The sequence below is a fragment of the Grus americana genome, chromosome 8 (assembly GCF_028858705.1).
Source record: "Grus americana isolate bGruAme1 chromosome 8, bGruAme1.mat, whole genome shotgun sequence".
NCBI lineage: Eukaryota > Metazoa > Chordata > Aves > Gruiformes > Gruidae > Grus > Grus americana.
In genome coordinates, this window is record NC_072859.1 from 19,026,455 (window position 1) to 19,040,380 (window position 13,926).

A 13,926-nucleotide genomic window follows, 5' to 3' on the forward strand; every position below is an offset into this window, starting at 1 on the left:
TTGAACTTTGGCTTTAGCATACTGCTCTCTCTGGAGACTACCATTCTGGTCTCAACCACATGGGCAAATTGAGTTAATGCAACAGTTCTTCTCCTTTGCAGAATTTATTTGGAATTTAGAAAAGGTCAGATATGTAAATCTGTGTGATTTGTTTTATGAAACTACCTTTTTATTTGGGACAGTTCACTATAGCTGGCCATCAGTGCCCAGGACTGTTTAAAGAATATGTAGTTAGGAGTAATGAAGCAAGTGGATTTTTGAAAACATGAAGAAAAGTTCTTTTTCGAGGTGCTATCTATTAGATAGTGGAACAGACTTTTTGAACTACAGTAAGCCCACATCATTAGATGGGCTTATAACTCAGTGCAGAGTAGACAATGTACTAGAAAAAGTACGATAACTACATAGACTGAACTGATGTTGATGCCAGTGTTCTGGAATTAAGAAATGTCACAACTGTTTTCTATCTCTAACTTCTGTGACGACTGGCAAAGAAGGGCTTTTGTAGATTGGGACTCAAGCAAGTATAGTAGAACAGCCTTGTATAGTAGAACAGCCTTGTATAGTAAAACAGCCTTGTGCTGAGGAAAAGTTTGCTCTGTGCCAATCTACAATGTGCTTTCCCATCTCGAGTGCTATTAATCCCTTACTTTCACAAGCAATGAAGTATGTTCAGAAAAACGTAAAGAAAAAAAAGTGAAGATTATTTTTAGATTTTATATGTAACATCAACTAGAAACTAATTGGATTAAATATTTTAGTATAAAAATAGCACTCTTTTCCAGACTTTTTCTTTAGGTTGCCAGTTTTAAATATGTGTTTTTCTCTGTTTAAGTCTTCATATTGTACTTTTTTCTCATTAAGTTATATGGTCTTAAAATGAAGAACTTTTAATCTTAATTTTTTTAGATGATCTTAACCCTTCATTGCTAAGAATGGTATGGAGATATAAATAAAATATTTTAGCTGGACAGCTATCTGATGGTGCTGTGTTTAGCTGAAACTACAAATGACTATCTACAGGGGATGGAAATAGGGTCGGATGCCTCCCATGAAGATGACATCTTTATGGAATCTAAAAATCTAAATGTGCAGATGTCGGAGTTAAGTTCAAGTATTTTAGTACCCACATATTTAAGTACTAGGGTTTTTTCTGGCACATTTCCAGTCTGAAATCAGACATGGAATACTCGTAAGGTGGTGGCTGATGGAGAATTTCAACGCTTTTCAATTTTAACATTAAGTTTAAGGCTTCTGCAAGACATCCTTCTCCTATGACCGCCCCAATACTTTGGTAACACCTGCCTCTTTCCAGTTGATCACACCTGACGACACTTATGTGCATTAACAAATCAACTAATAGCCACCTTCTGTTTCTCTTTTTTTTCACCTGCATTAGTACTGGTAGCTCTGTGCATAGAGAATTATGATATACAATGTATTCCTTGTTTAAATGGATTTTATTGAGTGCCAAACCTATTTCTGCTCATATTGCTTAATGATACCTCTACCTCAGAAAGAGTAATTCTAAGAAAAGAAAGCTTTTTCACACATATATGTAACTTTTAAATAATTCCATCCCTGGACTGTCCTATGAGTTATATGTATTTAAATTTTGTCCCAGAATAGTAGGACAGTTCATGTTCATATCAGCTCTCTGTATTTATGTCTATGAAAGAGAAAAGCCCTAAAAAAGCTGATTTTGATGGTGCTGCTGGTAGCCAGACAAGGTGGTACCCTTGCCACAGTGCTGCGTATTGGAGCACAACGCAAATAATACCAAGCTAATTCCAGAGTGGATAATACATCCACAGGGAGTGGGGCAGCATCATAAGAGGTTACTAGCTTGGATTCTGAAAGCAAGAGAGCCACAGATAAGTGATGCTGCACCTGAGCTAAGACATCCTCCATCTTGATGGTGGTAATCAATCAGGGACAGCACCATGCTGATGATGCCGTGCTGTTTCCAGTTTTGCTGCATTGGTACATCCAAGTGTGGTTGCAACTAGTTCAGAAACCATTGCACAGGTGTCTGTCAAAGCCAGGACAAATATTGATATCACCAGAGTTACATGCTCAAATTTGACATGGTAAAGGTTTAAAAATCACTACTCAGGCACATTCATCAGAGCTATACTACACAGACTGGCTAATGACTATTGAACATTTGAAAATTATAAGTTCAAAAGCAATGAGTAAAAACTGTAACAATTGGAGATTGTTGAATAAATTCAAAGAAATCATGATCAGCTCGTGGATATTTCGTAAACAATAGTTTTCTAAGTTATTCGATATGCATTGTTTATTCACCTCTAATAAGTATCATACAGTATAAATGGTATTTTTATTTCAGCTTCTAGAACATAAAAAAACTGGAAGCTAGCTGAGAGTTTTGCAAGAATATCTGAATGGCAAATCCACTGAGGTAAGTTGGAGTTTATGTCCCTGAACATATTGTACAATCAGTGGATAAGGCAGGGTTTAAATATAGATTGAAAACTGCAGGGTATTAAGTATCTAGGAATATTTTACCTTATGGAGTTGAAGTCTACAACTAAACTTAACAAAGAAGTAATGTGAAAAACAGTGAAAAAAATAATTGCTCGGTGGTCTCTGCCACATACTGTATCGTGTGGTGGAAAAGGCTGAGAGCCATAAGAAAGATATTGGGACCAAACCTGACATACTCTATACATTAAACATCTTACTATTTACCTTCTGAGAAAAGCTCTTTAAGGAACTCATGGGTTTGTTAACAAAAACTTTATGGCATTATAGGAAGCCCAAAATCTGGGATGAAAATGGTAGTGTTAGCCAAACCTTTAGGTGGAGCAAATATTCCAGAGTTACAAAAATATTGGGTTTTTTCTGAAGCCAAGGAATGGATACCATATAAGTGGATCTCAGCCCATTTGGATAGCCTTTGAAAAAGCACAAACATTACTTTTTCATTTGTTCTCATTAACAATGGTGAATGGAAAAGAGTTGAATGCAGTACTGAAAGCCATGGCTAAGTAGATTTGGACTCATAAAGCAAATGCAAAGGGAAAAGGCAAGGGAAGATGCAAAATGAAAAAAAGGGAAGTCCTATGAAACCAAATGAGTGTAAGATTTGTTTGTTTTCTTGATTTTTTTGTTCTTAAGTGTCAGGGCCCAGAGGGCACCACCAGGCCTCATGGGCCCCGATCAGCCCCCTCGGGGCTCCCTCACCCTGTCCACGGGCAGGACGCCATTTCAGCCTGCAGAGCCATGAGCCCTGCCGCAGCGACACCACAGCAGAGCCCATCTCCAGCTCCCCACACTCTGCCCTGCCCAGCCATGGGCCCCACTTGAGCAGGGCCCACCCAGAGGCCCACACTGCCCCGGGCAGGGGCTGCCACAGAGGCCCCGACCTGCTCTTCTCCTGGGTGGGGATGGGACGGGCCCTGGCTGCCGGGACAGGCCCTGGCTGCCAGGCCCTGCCCTGCCATCCTGTGGGGCCTCCACAATCCTGGCTCTATGGAGGCCACAGCTTGTGCAGGGCCCTGGTGTTGAACAATAAAGCAGGAGGGCTGGATGCTGTAGCGCTACAGAATACATCAGACCCGTGGAATGACGTCTGTGTCTTTCTCATCTCCTTGTAAAACCGTGTAGGCTCAGACTGGGACTTCAAGCGCGTGCAGTTGCAGCCTTCCTGCAGACTGTGAGAGAAGTACTGCGGAAACCTCTCTGCTTCTCCACTAGGACTAGTACAGAGGGAATGTAAGTAAAACATAGACTTCTGCTAATTTCTAAGGGATTTGAGTCAAGTCCCTTAACTATATACATTATGTTCTCCCCTCCTCTCTGCTCACTTCAGTCTCCTCAGAATTACCACTCATAGCTTAATGAATATAAGCCTAGAAGACTATTGCTTAAATGCTGAAGGGAGGCAATGGAGGAAGATTACAAAGTGAACATAAGGAAAAAGTTCTAGTGTGCTGCCTTATTCCTCCTGCTTTATTTTTGATTAACGGAACAATAAACACGAATGAGAACTGCTAGGGATAGCTCAAGAGGTGTGGACAGATGCTTGTCTTGTGGCTCTTCAAAGAGCATTTACTACCTTAAATATTATATGATTCTGCAATTTTGGTTGAGGGTTGGTGGCTCTATTCCATTTGTATGGGTATCCAATTACAACTCAAATATTTGCACTTGACAGCAGTTTTAGACTACGTAGTTAAATGAAAAATGAACCAAATGCAGTACATACTTTAATAACAATCAGTCTTAAGAGAATTTTTTGAAGAACAGCTTCTGACCCACCAGGATTATTAAACATCCTGTAGCATTTTTTGCAAGATTAGTCACAGTGTCTTTTCTGAAACTCAATTTATATTATTACATTCAGCCTCCATAAATCGCCCAACAGTATCAACTGAATATAGTATTCTTCTGTCATATATTGTTGTACAAAGTTAAAAAGCTGTCATGTTCCACCTCAGAAATGGATCCACTTTGCTAGAATGTAATGCAGTTCTATTACAAGATTTGGAATTTTTTGTTATTTTACAATCCAGTACATTTGCAAGAGAATCCATTAGGTTTTTAGTGTTTCTTAGTGTCCTCATCTGCATCAATGAATATAGAAATTATAAGTATTAGTATTTTGCAAAGGCACTAATTTCCAGAGATTATCCCCTAGGACTGTCCACAAAAGAAGGAAAACCATACATTTCCATTTGCATGTATGTGCCTAAGTGCATGCACCAGAAGAACCAAGTTTCTAATTTTTCAAAACCTCTCTTTATTTCACAAGAAATGTCGACATTATAGCTGAAGGTCCCAAAACCCATGATTATTTACTTAATACATTTTGTTTCTTGGCAAGTCTTGCAGGTAATGCAATAAATGTCATTCTTTCCTTTTACTCAGTATCAAGCAGGCAGATCATTCTCCTTCTTTCAGTCTTATCTTTCAACTGAGAGAAGAGCCAGTAGCCCTGCTCCTCTTGATTATTATGTATCTTATTATATGTTTGCCAGATTGGGGATATAAACCTAGTGCTCTATCCAGATTCAAGTGTGAATAACTACATTCTGCCTACCTAAATTCCCACAGCAGTTTCATTTGGGTACAGTATATTTCTTCATTTCCTGCTCTCGGGCCTGTTCTGGCATCTATTGAAGTTAATGGAAAGTGCTCAAGTTAATGGAAAGTGCTCAAAGACTTTGGTGAAATAAAATGTCCATAAACTATGGTGTAATTCTGTTGTGGTATTAAACAGTTTGAGTTGACATGAGTCTGTATCTTATTATAAATTGCTTGCACTGTGTATCTTTACGAGTTTGGAATACTCTTCACATCTCATCAACATTATATGTATATTCAAGATATAACAAATGGCAATTACCATATAATATACATATTCTGTTGGAGACATCTGTTAAATTTACAGATACGCATAGTTGATCCTGGGGTCACTGAACTTTATGAAGATCTAGTGAGGATGGCTAGGTAATACCTTAAGAGCAGTAGGGCATAGTAGTCTTTTGAGGCATGAAAATTCTGTCTTTTGTGGATGTGTGCAGAAAAAAATAGAAATATACAGGTTGTTCAAAAATTGAGTTCAAGTCTTTTGAACTCCAGATCAATACCTAAACTACAATACTCCATGGCACTTCATCAAGGAATGAACGCAGTTGCAAGTAATTGGTGCTCTGTACTTTCTTAGCAAACTTTGGAATTTTTGCAAAATACATTTTTATTTTAATAACATTTCTAGAGATAAAAAAATGCAAGTTTTGAACCCTTCTTGCTTGTCTCTAAGAAGTTCCTTGGAGGAGACAAAGAGAATGTCTCAGTGAGCAACTCGAAACAAAGGCAGATCAAATTGTAAACTTAATTCCACCCTCAGCTTTCCTAATGTTTTGGGGGTACTCAGGCCCATCTGTAACCAGAACTGATTTTATTTAGTATTTTAGTAATGTAAGGGTCACTGTCTAATGAAACTAGATAACTCCGGACTGGAATATATTTGATACAGTTGTTCCCACCTTCTTTTCTCTTGAAGATTGTAAGTTATTCCATTCACTCTCATTCTTACGACTTTTGATGATATTCTCATGAGCCAGGCAAGGCCAGCGCAGGACACAGGCCATCTCTTTATTCTTCCAAAGTCTGTGTCATGTACTTTTAACCTTGGCCTGAGCTATTGACATGGAAGTTACCAGTAGCCTAAATATACAACATTCCTTTTCTTTGGCATTAGACAAAACTAGGAGTAGGGCTGGTATAAAAGTCTGTGATGACAACTTTGTACCATTTCTCAGAAACCAGCAAAGGAATTCTGCAGTGAAGCTAAAGCAGTGGAGAGAATCTCAACAATTTAATTCTGTGATTCTTACTGTGGCAGTGGGAGGTCATTTTAATTCAAGAGCAAAAACAACACTGTGGCAGTATCACATACAGCATTTCTAATAATTGAAAAATCCTCTAAATCAGAAGTGTGGTACCAGTAAGCAAGCTGGTAAAAACCCGCCTGACAAGAAAGATGGGTTTATTTTATTTAATTTTTAAATGTTTCTGCAGCTTGCTAGATTCATAACCTAGGGCAAGTTTAATTAAAGTCAATGAAGCAGTTTAAAGGGAAGAAAAAAAGCATTAGAATAAGTGTTGATTGTTTTCTAATTATGCTGTGGACTTTCTTGGTAGTGGATTCTTGCCTTTTTAACTCTAGATAAAGCCACTGATATATGCCAATGTAGGGAGAAGACCTGGGAAATTCCTTCATAAAATTTCCTTACTAGTCACTTCTGTAGATATCTTAGCACCCTTGTGACATGATTCATTTCATTGCTTTTTGTCAACAGTTGGACAAGGAGGATTTTATTTTTTGAAGATTGTAACAAAGAATAGTGTGTCATGCAGGAAAGTTTTGCATGTATAGTTCAAAAACCTTTTGGTTTATGAATCCTTTATTCAGACAGCAAACCTATATGATACTATTTAAGTGTCCAGATCCAGCCTGAATTGAGGAACACTGGTCAATATGGAGGATAATAGTTGTGAATGCTGCTCTGAACCCATGGATGGTCTCAGTAGGATTTTGTTTTGACATGGCTGGGCAGCTTGCCCACAATACAAATGGCACCCCCTTACCCTCAGTGGGCAAGGATCTGCCAGTTGCATGTTGCCTCCAGTCATTCCTTCCAAACATTTCCTGACTTGATACAGGCAATGGGCAGTCCATATTCCTGCCAGCTGATCATCAGCCAAGTTTGTGATCTGACAGTGATTTCCTCTAGTAGAACCATTCATCTCTTTTGGAATGGTGGATGGAAATACTTTCTAGACTTCATTCTGAGGTACCAGTGAAGCTCAGAAAGGATGATGATAGGATACTGGACTGTCCCAAGGTAACAGTCCAACATCCCAGGGCAACATATATAGAGTCATAGAATTGTTTAGGTTGGAAAAGACTCTTAAGATCATCGAGTCCAACTGTAAACCTAACAAACGCTGCCAAGTCCACCATGCAACAATGTCCCTAAGCACCACGTCTACAGGTTTTTTAAATACTTCCAGGGATGGTGACTCCACCACTTCCCTGGGCAGCCTGTTCCAGTGCTTGACAATCCTTTCAGTGAAGAAATTTTTCCTAATTTCTTACCCTCCCTTCTGTTAGATGCAGCATCTCATGCTTTGGCCTTTCTGACTCATCACAGTTCATCTCATCTAACCTACCAGAGGAAGGTATGAGAAGCACAATTTGTGCTGTAGCCATCTCATCCAGAAATTTACATTGAGGTTTTATATTTTCAAATCCATCTGCATATCAATAAGTATTCCCACTGATGTGTTAGAAAAAGCATGTGCTGTGTTATACCAGCTATGCTCTAAAAGAAAATTCAGCTTTTATAGCCTGCTGTAAGTCCCCTTTGTTCAGGACTACACATTAAATAAAGTACGTATTGTAACTTTTGATACACTTACTCCTTTGGTTTTTTTTAGACTATTTATTCAGTCTTCAAAATTCTTCCATCAAGATTTTGGCCTGATGACTGTCCAGAGGCCTCCTTAAATTAGAGCAGGTACATTAGATTCTGCAGTTGTGACATTCTGAATTGTCCCATCATTCTTCATCACTGTTTTAATGGGCAGAAAGAGTCTGTTTGGCAAGATGCAGTAAGCTAAGCATGAGCTTTGGGTGGGCTTGTTGATAGAGTTCACTAGAGAAACGTAACATTTGCAGAGGAACTGAAATGCTCCTAGCAGTGCATTTTTCCTGTGAGAAACTCACTAAATGCTCACAGAATCGAAGGCTACAAATGAAATCTTTTGCATCTCTCTAGAGAAGCAATGAAAGCATTTCCCATTTATTTTGCAAACAATCAACTTAATAATCAGGTTATTTTTGTAGAAATGATAATTTGTTTGTAACTGTGTATTAAAAAACACATCAGAAGTCATGTAGGTTGCAGGATCAAGCACTCCCAATTTAGAGGATGGCCCTAGAATCCTAAGTCAGCTTCCCTCAGGTATATGTTAGGATAGCATCCTTATTTACAAATCATGTATTATTTTTGCCTCATTTTACACACAAGAGTGATGATTCACAGGGAATAAGGAAGATGTTGAATAGTTCTTTTTAACTTCATTGCCTAGTCTGTAGTCTTAGGCCTTATTTATTGTCCATTGTGACAGCTAATGTAATCCAAACCTGCACTGCATTTGGAATTATTAATTTCTTTTTACTGTTTTCAATGGCATTCTTCATTATAGAATTATCTGAATACTTCCCTGATGAGTTTTTCTGTATGGGGGGAGCCAAGAATATTATCCCCATTTTATAGCTGGGAAAGTGTAAATTAGCTGAGCAATAGAAAGAAGTCAACATGATTAAAACTCGTCCTGGCACTGTTTTTAAATTTATATCCTCTCAGTGACATTCCATGTCCTTATGCTTCTGTATTATGTGCAAGGGTAAGTAGGAATTTTGACTTCTTTTCTTTCTATCGTGCATTGTGTGGCCTCTCTCTATTACACCATCCTTTATTTGGGCAGTCTGTCTTCACATGTTGGGATTTCCCTTTAGGCCCCATCATTTTCACTGCTCATATCTAGACATTTCCGCTATAGAAAGAATAAGATCAAAGTTCTGTTTCATTGTCCACTATAAAAAAACAAAACAAAACAAACCAAAAACGAACTGGAGTATTTGTATCTGAAAGGTGTCTTTTTAAAGCAAAACATATTCCACAAAATGACTACAACATGGACAGTATCAGTGCTGACTTATTCAGTCCTAGGACTGAATAATCCCTTTCAGGACAATGTGTATGCCATTAGCCAAGTCTGACGGAGGATGCTGGTTAACATTAATTTTGTTTCTGGTGGTTTTACAAAACAGAATTCTGACTGCTGAAAATTAGACTAAGCAAATTGAGCTTAGTTTGGACAGACCACTGCAGGGTATGAAATGGTCCTTTGCAATGAATGGGGCTTGATTTAAACAGTCATGCACCAGCATACACAGTGTGTATTGCATATCTAAGCCACTCAGTGACATGTATTTATTATTCAGACTGACATTCAGTTATGTGAAAACTCTATGTATTTAGATTGGAAACAATTTTAAATAATTAACATAAATATATCAACTCCAGCAACAGGCATATCATATTAAGTAACACAAGATGTAGATTCAGGAGTGCTACTAATAAGATGGATCAGCGGGCTCCTGCAGCCTGGGCCAAGCATGCTGTTGATGGTGATTAGAAAATGGTGTTCACAAGTGTGAAAATTAAACACAAGGCCTTACCATTTAGGGTTATCTAGAGGAAGCTAAGTCCTTGAGCAACTGTAGAATTATAAATTACGCGCCTTGCTACAGTTTTTCTCTGGCGCAATTTTGGTTGCTTGCAATGACTATTTTTCATTTCCAAAACAGTGCAAATTCGGACACTGAATCATGCTTTGGTGTCCTGTCACCATGCATCGCTGTGATCCCACAGTGGCTAATGGTGCGTGGTCTGAGTGCAACATCACTGTTCCAAAACAGATCAGCTACTAAACTGATAGGCAGTGTAATGAGAAGCTCCTGCTGACAGCAGGTATTTCTATTTCATCTGAGAATAATTCACTGAGTAGATAATTGGTGAATTCCCAATGGGAGAAAACTTGATTCTATCTCAGCATAGGTTACCAAATGTACCACCATAAAATAATTGATTTCGTGATATATCAAGTAGGGACACAGTTGAGACTATTGAACTTTTCACTTAGGGCCTCAGGGTGAACTTGAACCAAGCTCCCAAAGGTGAAGAACCAGTGCTTGACATGTGTGGGGTTTTGCACTCTTAACAGCCTCTTTAACTTTCATTTTCTCCTATTAATCTACTTTCACCAAGATCTAGATGTGCACAGAGTCTCATTAAGATGGTTGAGTTGTCATTGGAGATAATCACCAAAGGAATGTGTTATAAAAGGAGAAAAAAAGTATGTCTAGAAAGTCTGAATAATTTTTTTATGCTGTTGTTTTAGTGAAGAGGCTTTGGATGCTGATAGGAAAGTTACTATAGCTATAGGGCACATTTAATTGCATTTTAGAAACTTCTTTTAATCCTGTAATAACAAAAAATTAAATCAGTGCTGACATTTTTTTGTTGCCAGAAGAAGGTAGTAAAAGGGTAAAGAAATAATTGTTAGTTCTGAGAATATAATTAGCAACTTTAATGCTTTAATCTAAAAAATGCATATTTTGAGCCTGGGTGAATGATTAAAGAAAAGATACTGAAAGCCTTTGAAATTTCTAACTGTTTGTTTTTAATTGTAAATTATGATCACTATAATTAGCTCATTTAGTACATTTATAATGTAAACAAATATGAATATACAGAAGTTCAGTGATATATTTCAGGGCAAATAAGAGCAACATTGTGACCCTGGGCTCTGTTTATTAAGCCTTTCTTGTAGCGCTTGGCACTGCTTCATTCTTTCATACTGGGTTTTTTTCTCCCTTTTTTTCCAGAAGATAAAAGAAAGCCGTACATAATATTTGCAGGTCTCTGCTGAGGTCTTAATGCATCTGGAACTGCACCGAAGAAAATACAGATAGAAATCTTGTCCTTTTTGGGCTCCATTTAACGTTCACTCTGAAGCTTTCTTAAAGCTAGAGTATTTATCACGTTAAAAAATAAATACTACATATTTTCTTAAACACTAGGTCATTAATACTGAGCGATTAGATCAGCTGAAAGTGATACTATGTTTCAGGTAGGCTTACCTATTTCCATAGCTAGCTATCTGCAGAAATGCAGCATGTCTGATGCTGGCTGTTCTGTTTCCTGGTGATGTGCTTTATGTAGCATCCTGGGACTTGATTTCAGAAATCTGCTCCTTTCCTGATACACGTGCTGCCCTACACATCACTCAGTACCGTGAACAGGACCTGCCTGGCTAAGACTCGCTACATGCTAATAGAAACACTTAATGAGTAACAGGATGTTTTTCCCCCACCAACTTCAAAGATTAAAATTTGTGGTTTAGTCTCACCATTATTTTTATAAACAAGGCATCTTTTGTTACATTTCCAGAGCTCGGTTATCATGCTGCGACACACTGCATCCAGTTCTGATAAGTCATGGAAAGTTATGATTAGTTAAGCTCCTTATGAATAGAGAAGGCTTCCCTGAAGGTTGAAACTGGCCTCTAACTTGAGATTTTAAATCATTGTTGAAGTGTTTTGACTAGGCTGCCTTTGTGTACACTAAACAGTTTAAGGTTACTTTTTAATCCAGTGGCGCCTGTTTTATGATGTACACTTGCTGCGGATTGAATGTTGTTCTGTTCATCACTGCCAGCTGTCTCCTTGGGATCCTCTAGTAACTAAGTTATTTTATCTCAGAGGAATGAATTGTCAATAACAAGCAAATAATAACTTTTCTGCTGAATTCTCAAGATTTAAAACCCCCCTCTTCTTCTGTCATACTTCCCCTGTAATGTAAAATGTATTGTGAGGGTTAGTTGCTCTTTTCTTGCACTGTGAGCCTTTAGGAGTTAAAATGTTTATAGCATGAAACAAAGGTAGAAGAGGTACATATTGCAGCAGTGTGTTCACCATATTCTGTGGATATTTTTTAGCTGAAGGAAGTAAGCCCTGGTTATTACAGCTGTCATGGTGACATCTGATATTTCAGTATCAGTGATTGCCTCACCCACCACATGACCCTGATCACTACCATGATTCTCTGTCCACTATTAAACTGTGAAAGGTCTTGGCCCTCCAGGTGCTGTTTCAAGTTTGAAATAGCAACTTGTCTGTCATACTCTTTCTGCCTAACTTAATGCTTAAGGACCCAGCAAAAATGTTTAATATAGACAGGGTCTCATACAGCAACAAAGCAAAGAACACGTCTTAGTCTATTTTCATGGCTGATGCAGAACAAGGGCACTAAGTATGCATCAGTTATTAAAAATGACCAAAAAATGACTGTGGCTTAAGTGTCAACAGTTATATTTTTTGCATTTGATTTCTACTTTTGGGGAACACACTTCTTGAAAGTCCTGAGAGGTATCTTGAGATTTCACACAGGAATGGGGTCATATAATTGCATGATAATTTTCATGAGCCGAAACCGAAAAATTCCAAAATGTTGTCATACAAAATTTCAGATCCAAAGCAGATCTTTACTGAATTTTTGCTTTTGTTTCTACAGCAGGGAAAAACTAGCAAACAAGCAAAACTGGTTCATGGAAATCTAGTTTAAAAACTTAAGGCTATGAACCAAACTCCAAAATTTTGTAGTTGATACGAAGAGAGCTTCCCATGATGTGCATTTTTCCCTCCTTAGAAGGTACCTTGCTTGTGGTAAGATTAATTTAGAAGTTGCTTAACCTAGGCAACATGAAAGACTTGGACAGTAGACTTTTCTATGCAAATAGATAAGGCCTATCAGGCCTACCTAAATCTTAGGAATAGGGCACTGGAAAAGATTCTGTACTTAAGATAACAGACCTGGCCTAACTGACTATTGCTCTGTACATTGTACAAGCTTTGACACAGTGGTTGTCAGACGTTTCCAGCCCTGACTGCTTATCTTTTTTAGCCCTGTACTGTTTGTTAAATTCATGTAAACTGGTATATGGGGCTTGACAGCCAAGAACAAGGGTTTGTATATTGCAGTGCAGCTGCATCTGGATTGTACCAGAAATTAAGTAGATGTAATGCCAGAGAAATAAAGAGGTTGGATAACCAGCCTCTGACATTTTTTTGGAGTGATTTTAGGTTCTTAAATGTAGTTTTACAACACTAATTTTTTTGCTTTGATCGACATACTTGTGAGCATCTGACCTGCAATTCCTCCTCTAATGCAGAGGGAAAGGTACTTTTGTGCAGAGTGCTTCTGGTCACCTTTGCTAAGGTAGTGCTGAGTTTCTTACAATGACCCCTGGGAACAGGATCTCTAAGAAACACAGCTGCAGCATGTTATATTGGAAAATATTTTCCTTTGAAATAGAACTATACATGCTTTCATACCCTTTGTGTTATATTCTGGATTGCAGTTGCAAACACCATTTTTTATGGCATGAAAGGTCCTCTCTTCATGTTTTGTCAAAAGCATCTCTCCGTTTGTAACCATATACCTATATAATATGTATATATGCATACATAGTGCATATTATATATATAAAAAACCAAATGTGTGACTTCATATCTCATGTTAAGATAAGAAAAAGCCATCCTTTAAAAATAAAACCTTACACAATTTTATATAGTTGTAAACTAAAGTTATGAAGTTATATATGTGAAGTTAAAAGGTTATAAATGCAGTTCTGCTTATCTTAGTGGAAAACCAGATCAGAAATTGTCAGACGAATACTTTTAGAAGGGTTCTGTCATGACTCTGAAGATGGAAAGGAAGATAGACAAGGATTTAGAGCTAATATGAAGAGGCAGAGAAG

General features: G+C 37.9%; 1 long non-coding RNA gene across 1 annotated transcript in view; it reads left to right on the forward strand.

Annotated features, from left to right (window-relative positions):
* The window catches only part of LOC129209445 (uncharacterized), a 121,887-nt gene that overhangs the window by 5,645 nt on the left and 102,316 nt on the right, over positions 1–13,926 (forward strand). Inside the window, exons 2-3 of the long non-coding RNA XR_008578080.1 lie at positions 2,354–2,425; positions 3,634–3,741. This is a non-coding gene — a long non-coding RNA (uncharacterized LOC129209445). The remainder of the gene's footprint in view (positions 1–2,353; positions 2,426–3,633; positions 3,742–13,926) is intronic.